This window comes from Ptychodera flava, chromosome 7, assembly GCF_041260155.1.
Source record: "Ptychodera flava strain L36383 chromosome 7, AS_Pfla_20210202, whole genome shotgun sequence".
NCBI classification, from domain to species: Eukaryota; Metazoa; Hemichordata; class Enteropneusta; family Ptychoderidae; genus Ptychodera; species Ptychodera flava.
In genome coordinates this window covers 6,261,859-6,275,707 of record NC_091934.1, presented here as the reverse complement: position 1 = coordinate 6,275,707, position 13,849 = coordinate 6,261,859, and positions in this window count along the sequence as shown.

Below are 13,849 nucleotides of genomic sequence, written 5' to 3'. Positions count from 1 at the left end.
TCCTATCAGACGATGATGATTGTCTGAATATTTTGCAATATGTGTCAGATTTTCGTACGAAACTCTCTAAAGCATGTGAATTAGCCAGAGAAAATCTTGAGTCATCTCAACAGTCAATGAAAACCAAATATGATAAAGCACCTCAAAACGGAAGTTTGAACCAGGTCAAAAGTTCTTGTTCTACTTCCAATTCCTGGCAAACCACTCCATGCTCGTTACTTTGGGCCATACCTAATTGATAAGAAATTGAGTGATTTAAATTACATCATAATAACACCTGACAGGCGAAAACAAAACAGCTATGTCACATAAATATGCTTAAGCCATATTTGGATAGGGATAATCCTACTATAACTCAGCCTGTCAGTGCAGTCAGTTCAAACCATTATGAAGATAGTGATACTGAAACTGACTTGAGTGAAAATACTCTAAACTCAAAGCTGGGCTCGGTCAAGCTTCAGAACTCAGAAATCCTGGAGAAGCTGGAGTCTACAAAGTTGGCACACCTCCAGCCAGAACAACAACAACAGGTGAAAGAACTGCTCCATGAATATAAACACCTGTTTCAAGATGTTCCAACGAGGACAAACGTCATCTATCACGACGTTGATGTTGGGGACAGTAAGCCTGTAAAACAACATCCATACAGACTGAATCCAACAAAAGCAAAATATCTCCAGGAAGAAGTCAAATACCTGCTGGACAATGACTTATTGAACCCAGTAAAAGTAACTGGAGTTCGCCGTGCATACTTGTTCCCAAATCAGACCACAGTTATCGTATGTGCACGGACTTTAGGAAGGTCAACACTTTAACAAAGACAGACACTTTCCCAATCCCGAGGATTGATGACTGCATCGACCGAGTGGGAAAAGCCAAGTATGTGACGAAATTTGACCTACTGAAGGGATTTTGGCAAGTCCCTCTGACGGATCGTGCTCGTGAAATATCCGCCTTTGTTACACCAGACGGATTGTTCCAGTACAAGGTGATGCCATTCGGAATGAAGAACTCTCCGGCAACGTTCCAACGGATGATCAACGACGTCATATCCGGGCTAGACGGGTGTGCAGCTTACGTTGACGACGTCATCCTGTATAGTGACACCTGGGAGGAACACATCAAGCTCATGCGGAAGTTCTTTGAGAGACTGAGTAAAGCAATGTTGACTGTCAACCTTGCCAAATCTGAGTTTGGTTGGGCGAGGGTGACTTACCTCGGACATACTGTAGGACAGGGTGAGGTAAAACCTGTTGATGCCAAAATCAGTGCCATTTCAAGTTTTCCCATACCAAACTGCAAACGACAACTGATGCGCTTTCTTGGTATGGCTGGTTACTACAGAAAATTCTGTCCAAATTTCTCCACAATTACTGAGCCTTTGACTAACTTACTTAAAAAGAAAGTAAAGTTTGTTTGGTCAGAGCAATGCCAACAGGCATTTGATACACTTAAAGCCATACTGCAAAGTGCCCCAGTGTTGTCTGCACCAGATTTCACTTTGCCATTCAAATTAGCTGTGGATGCTAGTGATACGGCTGCTGGTGCTGTTTTATTGCAAGAGGATAGTCATGGTATAGATCATCCTGTTTACTATTTTTCACGTAAAATTTAACAAATCCCAGAGAAACTACTCTACAATTGAAAAAGAGTGGTTATCTTTGATATTAGCTTTACAGCATTTTGAAGTTTATGTTACTTCTTCAAATCGGCCAATAGTGGTTTATATTGATCACAACCCTCTTGTTTTTCTGCAGAAATTTAAAGGCAAAAATCAGAGATTGCTAAGATGGAGTTTAATTTTACAGGAGTTTAATCTTGACATTAGACATATCAAAGGCAGAGACAATTTAATTGCAGACTGTCTCTCTCGTATTTAGAGTTTATTGTTGTTCACTTTCAAGAAATTTTACTTTAGAGTAAAACAAAATTTGAGTACTTAATCCTTTTCAAGATTACATTTGTAAAAGAAAGATTTTTCTTTGAAAAATTTTCTTTTTTTGAAGAGGGGGTGTGTTATGTAGGTCATTTCCCCCCACACTCATCATGACCTGAGTTCAATTAGTCTAGAACATTCTCAAGGTCACTACCCTCAATGACCTCACAACCTTGAATTCAATTAGTCATGTTTGGAATGTTCTGGAAAGTTGATTAGTTGTGTAAGGGAGATAATTTTAGCAACAGTAATTAGCATGTCAATAAAAGTTCTAGATTGTTCTTATATGCCTTTATAAAAGGGACGTGCTCAGCTTCCAGTCAGACTTTTGGGATCGTGTCTCTTGTGTGTTACTAAACTCCAGCAGTAGTCATTCTCAAGACCTTTCAAGACCTTCACTGCCAACGCTGGATTTATACTGTGGACTTTGTGCAGTTTCAAGCCTGCAAGCCAAAGGACTGTTCATTCATCCGACTGACTGTTACAACTCTGAGACTGGAGCTTTGCCGTCCCAGCTGAGATAAGTAGTCTGTACACTTTTAAAGCTTGTACTCTGTCCCTAACTTAGCAATTAGTTTTGTTTTCGTAATAAATTTTGTTTAAACGGAAACTGCTGAGTTCACCCTTTTGTTCGTTTTCTCTGCACGTAACAATCTTAACAGTCGTTAAATGAACTTCTACTTACTTGCCAATTTTTGAGTAGCTCTGTCTCGTTGCTTCGTCAGTTCCTCTTTCGGATTAATGTTCTCTTCCCTTTCCTTCTGCAGTTGATCTTCTAGATGTAATATTTTCTTTTCTGATTGAGATTGGAAAAGGTGTTCATTCAACAGAATTCAGAAGAATGCATTTACCTATCACATTTCTCAGTAAATCGTATTAAATAAAACATTGAGCTTATTGTTAAAATAAACAAGTGCCTTGCACTGAAAATAAGCTTTTTCAAAAATCCAATCTAACTTTATTTCAAAAGTATATCGGAGAAAAACACACAGGTGATGACTACACCATAGAGAAGGTACCGAGAATCAAACATAAAAGTAACAATAACAAAAGGTAACAGAAATAGTAAATGAGAGACAAAAGACCAAATACACAAACAGTTGGGTAAATGAACAAAACAATCACTTTGCAAAAATCAACAAATACGTAACTCTTTAGAAGATTGCTGAGAGAAAGAGCATAGTGTCACTTTTGACGTGACGTTTATCATAGACGGTTATCAGAGAGTGTGTAAAATTTCTAACCTTCACTGTGTTAGAATTTTTGTTTGTGGTGGCTTGTTTACTTGTGCGTTTGTTGTCTTGTGTCTCCTATTATTTCTCTCGTTTGTGTTGTATTGTCTGTTTTGTGTTGATTGTTTTACGGCTGTCTGACTATCATCGAGCCTTTACGCCTCTGATTAATAATGAAATACACTTCCTAGTTAACAAAAAGTACCACTCATCAACTTAAAGCATACTAAAGCGGGGTCAAGTGTATTAGTTTATGTATGATATATAAAGTAATCTATTGCTTTATATCTAAAGAGCTTCTGTGCCCCTTCCTGTCCAGCTTATAGTGAATATCGTACTAATTGAGAGCGATATGCTGTAGTAATATATTACTCATAGACAAATGAAGTGAATATTGGCTGTTTCATTTTCGTTCTAAATCTATGTGGACTAACACTGATCATTCAGATGAAACGCTTATTCACTTACTACCAAAAGGTTACGTCAGAAAATGTTCATTTAAGAGAAGAATCATGACTCCCTGTCTAGTGATACACACTATCTGACAAATAACTAAATATACTCTGCACCTTTCTCTTGTCTTGCGTTTCAAATTCATTTGTAATTTTACTGGAATTTGTCAGTGAGATTCTACTTACTTGTTAATTGCTGAATAGCTCTGTCTGCCTTCTTCGTAAGTTCTTCATTGAGCTTTTTTAGACAAACGTTCTTTTCCTTCTTATCCTTAAGTTGAGCTTCCAAAAGCAATATATGCTGCTTTGATTTAGATTGGGTATCTTCAAGCTCTGTGGAAAGCAAAGTTTGTCATATGCAAACTAATCTTTCTACAGAGTTCAGGATAATGCACTTCCCTATCATTTGCATTCGTCTTTTCAGTGAAACGTAGTAAAACCAAATGTAACTGACTGTACTCACGTTTTTACAACTGGTTTATTAAATAGTAGTAAGCTTCACATAACAATCAGATATCTCTCATATCTTTATGTATACAAAGTGTCATCAACCTTCGCACAGTACTCTTGAAGTTAGCGAAAAAAACATCAATTACAAAACTTCATTTGATATGCAAATGAGCTGTTTATTAACTTAAAACTGCTCAATTCTTCATGGGACACGTAGATACTATATGAGATGAACATGTGTGGCACTTTTTATCAATTCAGTGCTGTAATTTTGGAGTAATATCGCTTATTACAAAGTTTATTGAATATGCAAATGAACCTCGGCTAACTTGACACCGCTTAGTGCTTTATGCAAGAATTAGATGTTTATCAGATCAATATCTGTAAACGATTTCACCAAATTCGGTTCCATAATTTAAGAGTAATATCACTAATTACAAAGTTCATTAAATATGCAAATTATTTATTTATTATTCGTCACATTTCTTGTAAAGTTCCATTGTCTTTACAACATACTTGTTGATGTAATTCTTTATCCTATGAAACAAAAATACAAATCTTGATTTACAAAAATGCATAAGCTTAGAACAGGGAAAAAAAGGTAAGAATCGTAACCATATTTTACATGCTCGTAGGGCAGAGATGTGACGGGGAGCTAGAAATAGCTTATGTGAAGCTAATGTAAATCTGGCTCCCAAAAGAACAATAACATAGTCTTAAATACAAATGAAAAAGTAAAGTGGGCAAAACTTACACGAGGAAATCACGATTTATTGATAATGAAAGATTTTAGGGCATGCTTGAACTGTTTACGATGTGAAATGTTCCTTATGGAAAGTGGAAGCCTATTCCAGATTTTAGCACCGTGATAACTGAAAGAGAATTGACCAAGGCGAAGTTTACATTTTGGTAATAGAAAGGACGAGTTAGAAACTGATCTAGTGGTATATTTGTGAGTAGGCAAGGAAAAATAGTCATTGACGCTATGGGGTAGATTACTTGACAAAAGGTCATGAATGAAAATCCCAATCTGATATTCAAACTGATTGTATATGTTCAAAATATTTAATTCCTTAAAGATCTGTTCACTTGGAGTAGTGGGTGACTTAAAGGTAATAATTCTAACTATCTTTTTCATAAATTTGTGGATAGGGAGTAAAGCGGAATGGTATGTGCTTCCCCATATCTCCAAACAGTATGAAATATGAGGAAGAATAAAACATTATAGAGCATAATAAGGATGTGTTTTGGAACTACGTGTCTGATTTTTGCTAATAAACCAATTTTTGGACTGATTTCTGTACAGACTTTATTAATGTGATGTGTCCAGATAAGTGGCTGTCAATCTCTACTCCAAGATGTGAAACATGCTCAACGTTACTAATCTCATTTGAATCGATACTAATCTGTCCGTTTCTAACGTAAGAACGATGATAAGTAGAGAAAATAACATAATTTGTTTGTTCTGGTTGATGGTCAAACTGTTATCTGAGCACCAGTTCACAATGTTGTTAAATTCACGTTGGTATCGTTGATATCAAGCGTATTACTTGTGAAGGAGGGAAAAATTAGAGTCATCAGCGAAGAGGTTGGAAGTGAAGTACGACGTACAATCTGGGAGATCATTAATGTAAATAGAAAAAGAATGGGCCCTAGAATTGATCCCTGAGGAACACCGTAGCCAATGGGACTAAGAGTTGAAACATAATTGCATGCACTGACATATTGTTTTCTATTAGTCAAGTAGATCTTGAACCAATCACAAGCTGTTCCTCGAATGCCGTACAGATGGAGTTTGTCAATAAGAACCTTGAGATCAATAGTGTCAAAAGCTTTCTTTAGGTCTAAGTAATTCCAAGCACAATGTTGCCGTCATTAAGGTTGCGTAACATATCATTTACGACATTATAAGAGCCAGTTTGCAACTGTGGTTTTTCCTAAAACCATATTGATGGGGATGATAAGTTTATGCTTATCTAAAATGAAACCAATTGTTTGTTGATGATTTTTCAAAAATTTTGCTCAGTTGGGGGAGAATTTAAATTAGTCGGTAATTGTTAACGTCATGTGGACATCCGTTTTTATAGATTGGAATGAATTTTGCGATCTTGAGAGAATCGGGAAAGACACCATGCTGGAGAGAAAGGTTAATGATATGAGACAAGGGTTTTGAGATAGCAACAGCAGCGTCAATCAGTAACCGAGCAGAAATATTGTCATGTCCTTATGACTTGGCAGGATTTAGGCACAAAATCTCGCTGATTACATCTTCAGCTGTTACTGGATGAAAGAAAATGCTAGTGGAATGGGGTGATTTGTGACAGTTTCTATGGCTGGTACTTCTTGTGATTTTATCTGCTAAATTACTACCAATGTGAGAGAAAAAGTCGTTGAACTTCTGAACAATATCTGAAGGGTCCGTAATAATCCCTGTACTGTCAATGATTTTATTGGAAAGATTAGTACTTGTTTGACCTGTTTTCCCAAGGATCTCATTAATAAGCTTACAACATTGTTTTGAATCTGTACAACTATCACTGAATTTATAACAGTAATACATTTTTTTACTTCCTTATTAAAGACGTCAAAATATGCCTGTAAACGTTAAATCTAGCTTTTAAAATCAATCCTAACTTAACTTAACACTACTAAATGCTTCACAACATAGTCCGATATCTGTCGGATCACTTACTGCAGCATATTTAATAAAATTTTTAACAGTTATTTCGGAGTAATATGACAAATTTCAAAACTTCATAAAATATGCAAAATAGCTAATTATTAACTCTTTGAGTGCTGTATTTTTTCCAACCAAAATTTTAGTACAACTTTTTAAATTTTATGAATTTTTTTGTAATTTTTCTGATAATTTTGGACAATGAACAAAAAATTTCATTGGTCTCAGTTTTTTATAAACATTTTGGCAAAAATCTGACAAAAATTGACTGAGGTATAATTTATGAGGAGGACGAAAATTGACTTTTGCGTTTAAAGGTTAACTTGACACTGCCCAATTCTTCTCAGTACAGTTAGATATCTATAAGGTCAATATCTGAAGCAGGTATCATCAAATTCGGTGCAGGAATGTCTGAGTTATATCACTAATTACAAAAGTTACTTAAATATGGACATGAGAAGATAATTGACGTGACACTCTCAGTATCATCAAAATATTCTGAGATTGTCATCTGTGAAAAGTTTCATGAAATTTTGTGCAGTATTTCTTGATATATGTCGACACTGGCATTACTGTCTGCATAGGAAACCATCACATAAAAATATTATATTTTATAACGTCATTAATAAGCCAGCAACACCAACCAAATGTAATCAGTTCTTGCCATCAGCATATATTATCTGTCTACCAGATCTGACTTAAATCCGTTCTGCCGTTTTTGAGTTATCGTGTAAACACACACACACACACACACACACACACACACACACAAACACAGACTGACAGACATCGCTACGATATTAGCTCATGTGTGTAGACAAGTGATCTAATAAAATCTTCAGCTGAATTAAACACATTTGAAACATATAAAAATTAACATCTATAAAAATTACAATTAACAAATTTAAGTTGCAGACGGCGGCAGACGTCGCAGACGGCAGCAGGAATCGCATACGCCGGCTATCCTAACAAGATATGGGATTCTTGAATCTGAATCTGTGGAAAAAGTTAACATTACATGTAAGCCACTCTTGTTTTCTCTGCGTTGCGTTCTCACTATGCTGACTTCATTGGTTACGTTTTAGGATAGTCTTCTTATATGCACACGTAGCCACGCGATTGGTTTGACTCTCGCGTATTCGTCAGGTGCAGCCAACGAACAATGCACTTTTAAAGGGGTCTTTACTACGATAACATATATTGTGCATGACAAGTATGTGAACTGACTAATTTTAAGTCATGAGGGTAATTAATTAGCTGTTCATAATTTGCCCTCCCACTGAAAATTTTTCGACTTACCCTCCCGCACTCAAACTTCATTTTTACCCACTCCCCACATATTTTTGCCTGTTTCCCCTCCCCACTGTGAATTTTTGAAGCTCCCCTGCCCTATGGCGAAAAAAACTTGCCGATTTCCCCTGCCCTGGAAAAAATTTCCCTTAAAATTTTGTCATTCAATTTCCCCTGCAGACATGAAGCTACCCTACCCTGTGATGAAAAGACCTGTCGATTTTGTCGATTTTTTCGCCATGTCTTACTTTAAAATTAACAACCCGTTTGTTAATTTTCACACTAACAGCCAAAACACAATTTAGACACAAAACACACTAAAGCACATACAAGACAAGCTGGGTGATGTGTGAAGCCACTTTCCCTTTATTACAAGGCTAGGTAGTCTGGGTAACCTGTAAAAAGTATACTTACCCTGTGTCCCCATCCCCTACACACCATGGCTCAACTTCCCCTGTCCCCGTTTTAAAAGTAGCTTCCCCTCTCCTCGTTTTCGCCAAGCCCTGTCCCCAGGACAATCAACCGATATCTGCCCTGCCCGACAAAAATACTAAAATTTGCTCCCCTGCCACCTAAAATATGTCCCCTGCCCTAGCAGAATTAAAATTTCCCCTGCCCTCTTAATTGCTCCCGGAATAGCTTTTTCGATGAATAGCTCCGTTGGCTGCACCTGATTCGTCCAGTTTTGATGGAAATGAGTGTCTACTGACAGATCGATCTCAGCGCTAACAGCGAAACTTTCAGGAAATCCGTAATGAATGAAATTAACGGTATCCTATGTTGTTGTTGACTGACTTACTGTTAACCTGAGTTGCTGTGGATGTATCTTACGGCCTATAGGGTAACCGCTGCATGTAAATATGGAAGTATGGAATACTGTTGGACGTTATTCAGTCATTTCTTCAAAATTATCAGCTGATCTTCAAACGTTTAAAAGAAGCAAATAGACTTTGTAACAAAAACATTAGCATTACAAAGATGAGTTCACTTTTCTATGGAAATAATATTCTCTAGCCTATATAATTTGGTCATCAAGATGGCGAGTGTTCACATTGATGAAATAAAAGCCGCACTGTGAATCACTGAAAGAATTTTCACTGTAAGCCGAATGAATGGTGGATTGATTATTTTTGTAAGTAATGAACTATGGACGAGAGAAGTTTTGCAATTTATTAAGTCGCCCTCTCTGTGTTCAACCAGCTCATTCATCATAGTCACGCAAGGCATGCCTTAAACTACGCTAGATAGATTAATTCTGAAGTATCTTTTCGTGGTATTGGTATGTACATGTACCCATGATTTGAGTCGCACGGGTACGGAATCGTATTGTGTACGGCACGTATGATGCTCCAAAATAGCAATAGTTGGTCTTGTATGTAACTGATAATATTTAACGAAAATACGGCTAGTTTTCAATCGGATTCGAACCCACAACATACGCCATCAGTCGCCTAGCTGAGAGGCCACAGACAGAACCGCTCGGCTAAAATATTGATCCTTGTCGATTGACTTTTACGCTTTCTTTGGAGGTATCAATTAACTCTTCCTTAATAACAATTGACAGATTACCAATTTCACATCAAAGTAGGTAGGGGCAGAAAGAAATATCAAATATATTAAGTCAAGTGTAAATCACCATGAAGATTATATTTAGTTTTTATCAGTTAATGGCCCAATGTTAACTTAGCTATCAGCATAACATTCGAATGTTGTTACTATTATGACATTGCATAGACAGATTTAACACATTGATCTTTGAAATGATGGCCAAGTGTTTTGCTGATATGCATAAACTCTTAAGTCTGATAATGAATATTTAATTTAAAAAAAACCAATAAAATGTGGTTACACCAATTATTGCATATATACTCCAGAATACGTAACTTTTGTCAGCAAAATGCAAGAAAAAGTATCGTTGTTGACAGCATGTTTTTACGAGCGAAATGTCCCCTCTGTTATCTCATTCGAGGGAACATATGCAATAGGAAGAGAATGCCACGACCTGAGTGCATAATATGTACGATACAGAAACCATTTTCACTTGCTCGTTAAAGCAAATTGCAGAATATCACCCTATTACTGATAACAAAATTGAATATCCACATATCATGCGATTAGGTTGTTGCATTCCGTCACAGTCACAATAGTCATTAGTTCTCAAACGCATTTAAGCATCAAATAATATATTTGAGTAAATGTTCACCACGAGTAAAAGTAATATAGTCAAATATCAACTAGTTGTGCAATTACGGCACATGTAAAGGCTACCGTGCTAAGCTATAACACTTCTAAATTGTTTTATTTGAAATGTCTTAGTATTGACATAATTATTTATCCTTAATGGATCCTACTTCGACACAGATCCATCATGCAATGTTAACTAGGGTATAGTTTGTGCCATATGGTCCCAACTGAATAAGTATAGCTCTTGTGCCATGTTACATAGGAACGGGAGTCCCGCAATCTAATTAGAGGTGTTTTGGTATTGGTGCTTGAAATAAAATCTTACACGAAATGTATTATCCTGAATAGATCTTACTTTGACACAGATTAATCATGGAGTAAATATAATCTAAGTAACCTAGCGAAAGTTTTGTGTCATACAGCCTCCTATGAATGAGTGAAGACTAGGCTATGTCTCATAAGTGAACCCTTCCCTATTTTGCCTTTGAAGGATCCAGAAAATTAAGCTTCATATAAAACTAGTGTAGTATATCTGTTGTCTTTATTAAATTTACGTTTATACCGATCAATCATTGAGTAATTTTTGTGATGGATTATTCCATATTTTCCGTCTCTGGCCCACAATGTATAATATTGGGTAAGCCATGTCTCATACATAGGTATTTACAAAAAATAATTTAAGAGCTACTGATATTTAAGATTTATACAAAATTGAGGAAGTACAATGTGTAATACTGAAAATATCTTCCTTTGATACACATCCATCAAGAAGGTTATATAAACAATGACAACTATCCTATGTTTTTGTCATATGGCCCTAAATGAATTAATAATGTACAGCTTTATAAGTCATGTCACAAAGTTAAACACGTCAAAACTTTCATTGGGATTTCTGATATTGACGCTTTAAATAATATCGCTTAAGCAACATATATGAATGATGTGTGGAGATGCTTTGAATTCTCTTTATAGCAATCGACGCAATCCATTCTTTTTCACACATACGACAATGTATGTACATAGTTACACATTCTTAGCATTCGTCGTTACTTGAGGGGGTCTTGCGACTTCATTAACTTTAATTTTCCCATATCACTTGCTAATCTAGTCATGGTACATTTCCGCTGTTTTGTCCATAAACTATCGCTGAATTGGAAAAATATACACTCCAGAAAAGTGTCACAAATAGTCCCTAACATGACTAAAATATGTCATAGATAACTACTAAAATGTTCATTCATTATATGATCATTGTAATCTTCTGCTACTGGAACCAACAACTAGCAATAGTTGAGAAATTCACAATAATGTGTTGCCTGTATTATAGAATAATGCACGTGAATTCACGTTAGTCCACATGAATACAGGCTTGCTGAATACAAGCAATGGATTCTTGACTGTATTCATCTTTATATATGCACTATTCAACTAAGCACAGGCAATTATCACATAAACTCGCCCGAATCGCCACTTGTATGACGTAGAACAGGACGAATAAGAAATCCGAATTACAACTGTTCTATATCATCGAACGGAACTTCTTTCCTGCACTTCGAATTGACGCTTTCGTGCACAGACCGATCGGTCACGATCGATGCCGTGCTCTCATGACATTTTTACGAAAAGGTAATGCGATAAATTCAGACATGGAAACACGGAAGGGATCATGTCCAACGAAATTTCGAGTCGCTAAAGTTTCGTAGCTATTCCAAAGAATAGAATGGGGTGCCGCCGCGCTTAGCGCTCCAGTCTAGTCGTACGGACGGCTTAATGTGGACGTTGAACCTGGCGATAAACCCGAAAGCTACACCTCAACGTAAGTTCAACTGAATAAATAAGTTCCGTATGATCTTCGGAAAGCGACATAGAAGGCAAAAACATCAAATCATTCGACAAACAGCGATAAATTTCCTTCATCACATAAAGTTGACTCGGACAAGTGAGTTACAGCCACTTAACAAAATTTGGAGATATCTATTGACGAGATATGTGCCACTGCAAAGTCACTTCACTACTTTCGTAAGACATAAACATTGACGACCGGGATGTGGATTGACGAGTTGACAATACACCGGCAAAAAAACGGTTGTGACAGCCCGTTGTGGCCACGTACTCAGTCTGGATCACAATGGGTGCCATAGTATTGAACTTTTGATATTTTGAGAGCCACGACATCTCCTAAAATAGGAACTACTGTTTCGATCTCGTTGTTTACTTCCCTATATAAATGCATTTGAAAATATTCTTATAACTCTTGATATAGTACCATGGCTGTCAGGCGCTAGCGCGGCCGAAGCCCCTCTTCCAAGCCGGTGGCAGACTTCTTTTGGTGTCGGGACCGAGCGAGACAATGATTGACAAGTTGACGTGAACGAATCAGTATGTCGGATCTGTTACGATGACATTCAGTGTATCAAAATTTCAACTTGATCGGATTTATGAATGAAAGTATCCAGTAAACATTTGCATATGCCAAGGGCGAAAGGCCGTTTAACTCATTGAATGATAGTAATCAAGCGAAAACCCAGATCGCGACAATATTTCTGCAATCATCATCTGTGATAAATATATAATCTCATGGAATATTTCTCGGTTTGACGTCATCATATACTCGCGCTTTTCGCGGAGCCGCACAACTTCTCGCCGATTGCATTACATATATAATCCATGCTTATACTGTAAGTATTGTAGGGTTTTTGTGCTGTGTAGTATTTAATGAAATCAGTATTAATAAATTCGACTTCGAAAGCCTTCCAAGTACTTTTGCCAAATTGAAGCGATGCGATGCATTTGACTTCAAAATGTCAAAGGTTACCTATAAAGTGTCCCTTATTTAATTATGGTACACTTTCACTGGTTTTTATTGGTATTAAATTGAAGATTAACCTGAGTTAATAATGCCCTAGGTGACCGCTTCAATGTCCTACGATAATCTTACGATGTTTCAACTGCTATGTCCAGGTCCATTTATCGAACAGAAACGACTGCTTTGACTAACAAAGTGAATCAGCTAGCCTCTACAATTTTCCATTGTCAAAGTGATTACCGTATCCTTAAAAATATTTATGCAACAACAGGTATTTAATGGAAACAACGTAAGTACTCAAAAGTGTTGCATTACTACTGCTAAAGTATTGCTTGATTACATGGTTTAAATATGCATCCACTATCATATCGAATTACTAGAATTGAATTCAAGCAAATAGTTTGACTTCAAAAGAGTCACGGGTTATCTCAAAAGTTTCCTTTGGTAATCTGATTATCGTACCATGCATCAGCTTTTTCAAACAATTATTATTGAACTGAAATCCACCTTTGACTTCAAAGGCCTCCGTTGATGAATGTACTTTTATCGAGTGGGACAAAGACAGATTTAGCCCAGTCTATCCATCACGTTTTTCCTCTCTTAATCTTGTTTGACACAGTGTTTCAATTTAAATTGTATTTTTTTCTATTTAATCTTAAAAGTCGGTCATGAACTTCTACTTACCTTTCAATAGTTGAGAAGCTCTGTCTCGCTGCTTCGTCACTTCTTCTTTCAGAGTAATTGTCTCTTGCTTTTCCTTCTGCAGTTGATCTTCTAGAAGTAACATTTTCTCATTTGATTTAGATTGGATTACTTAAGAAA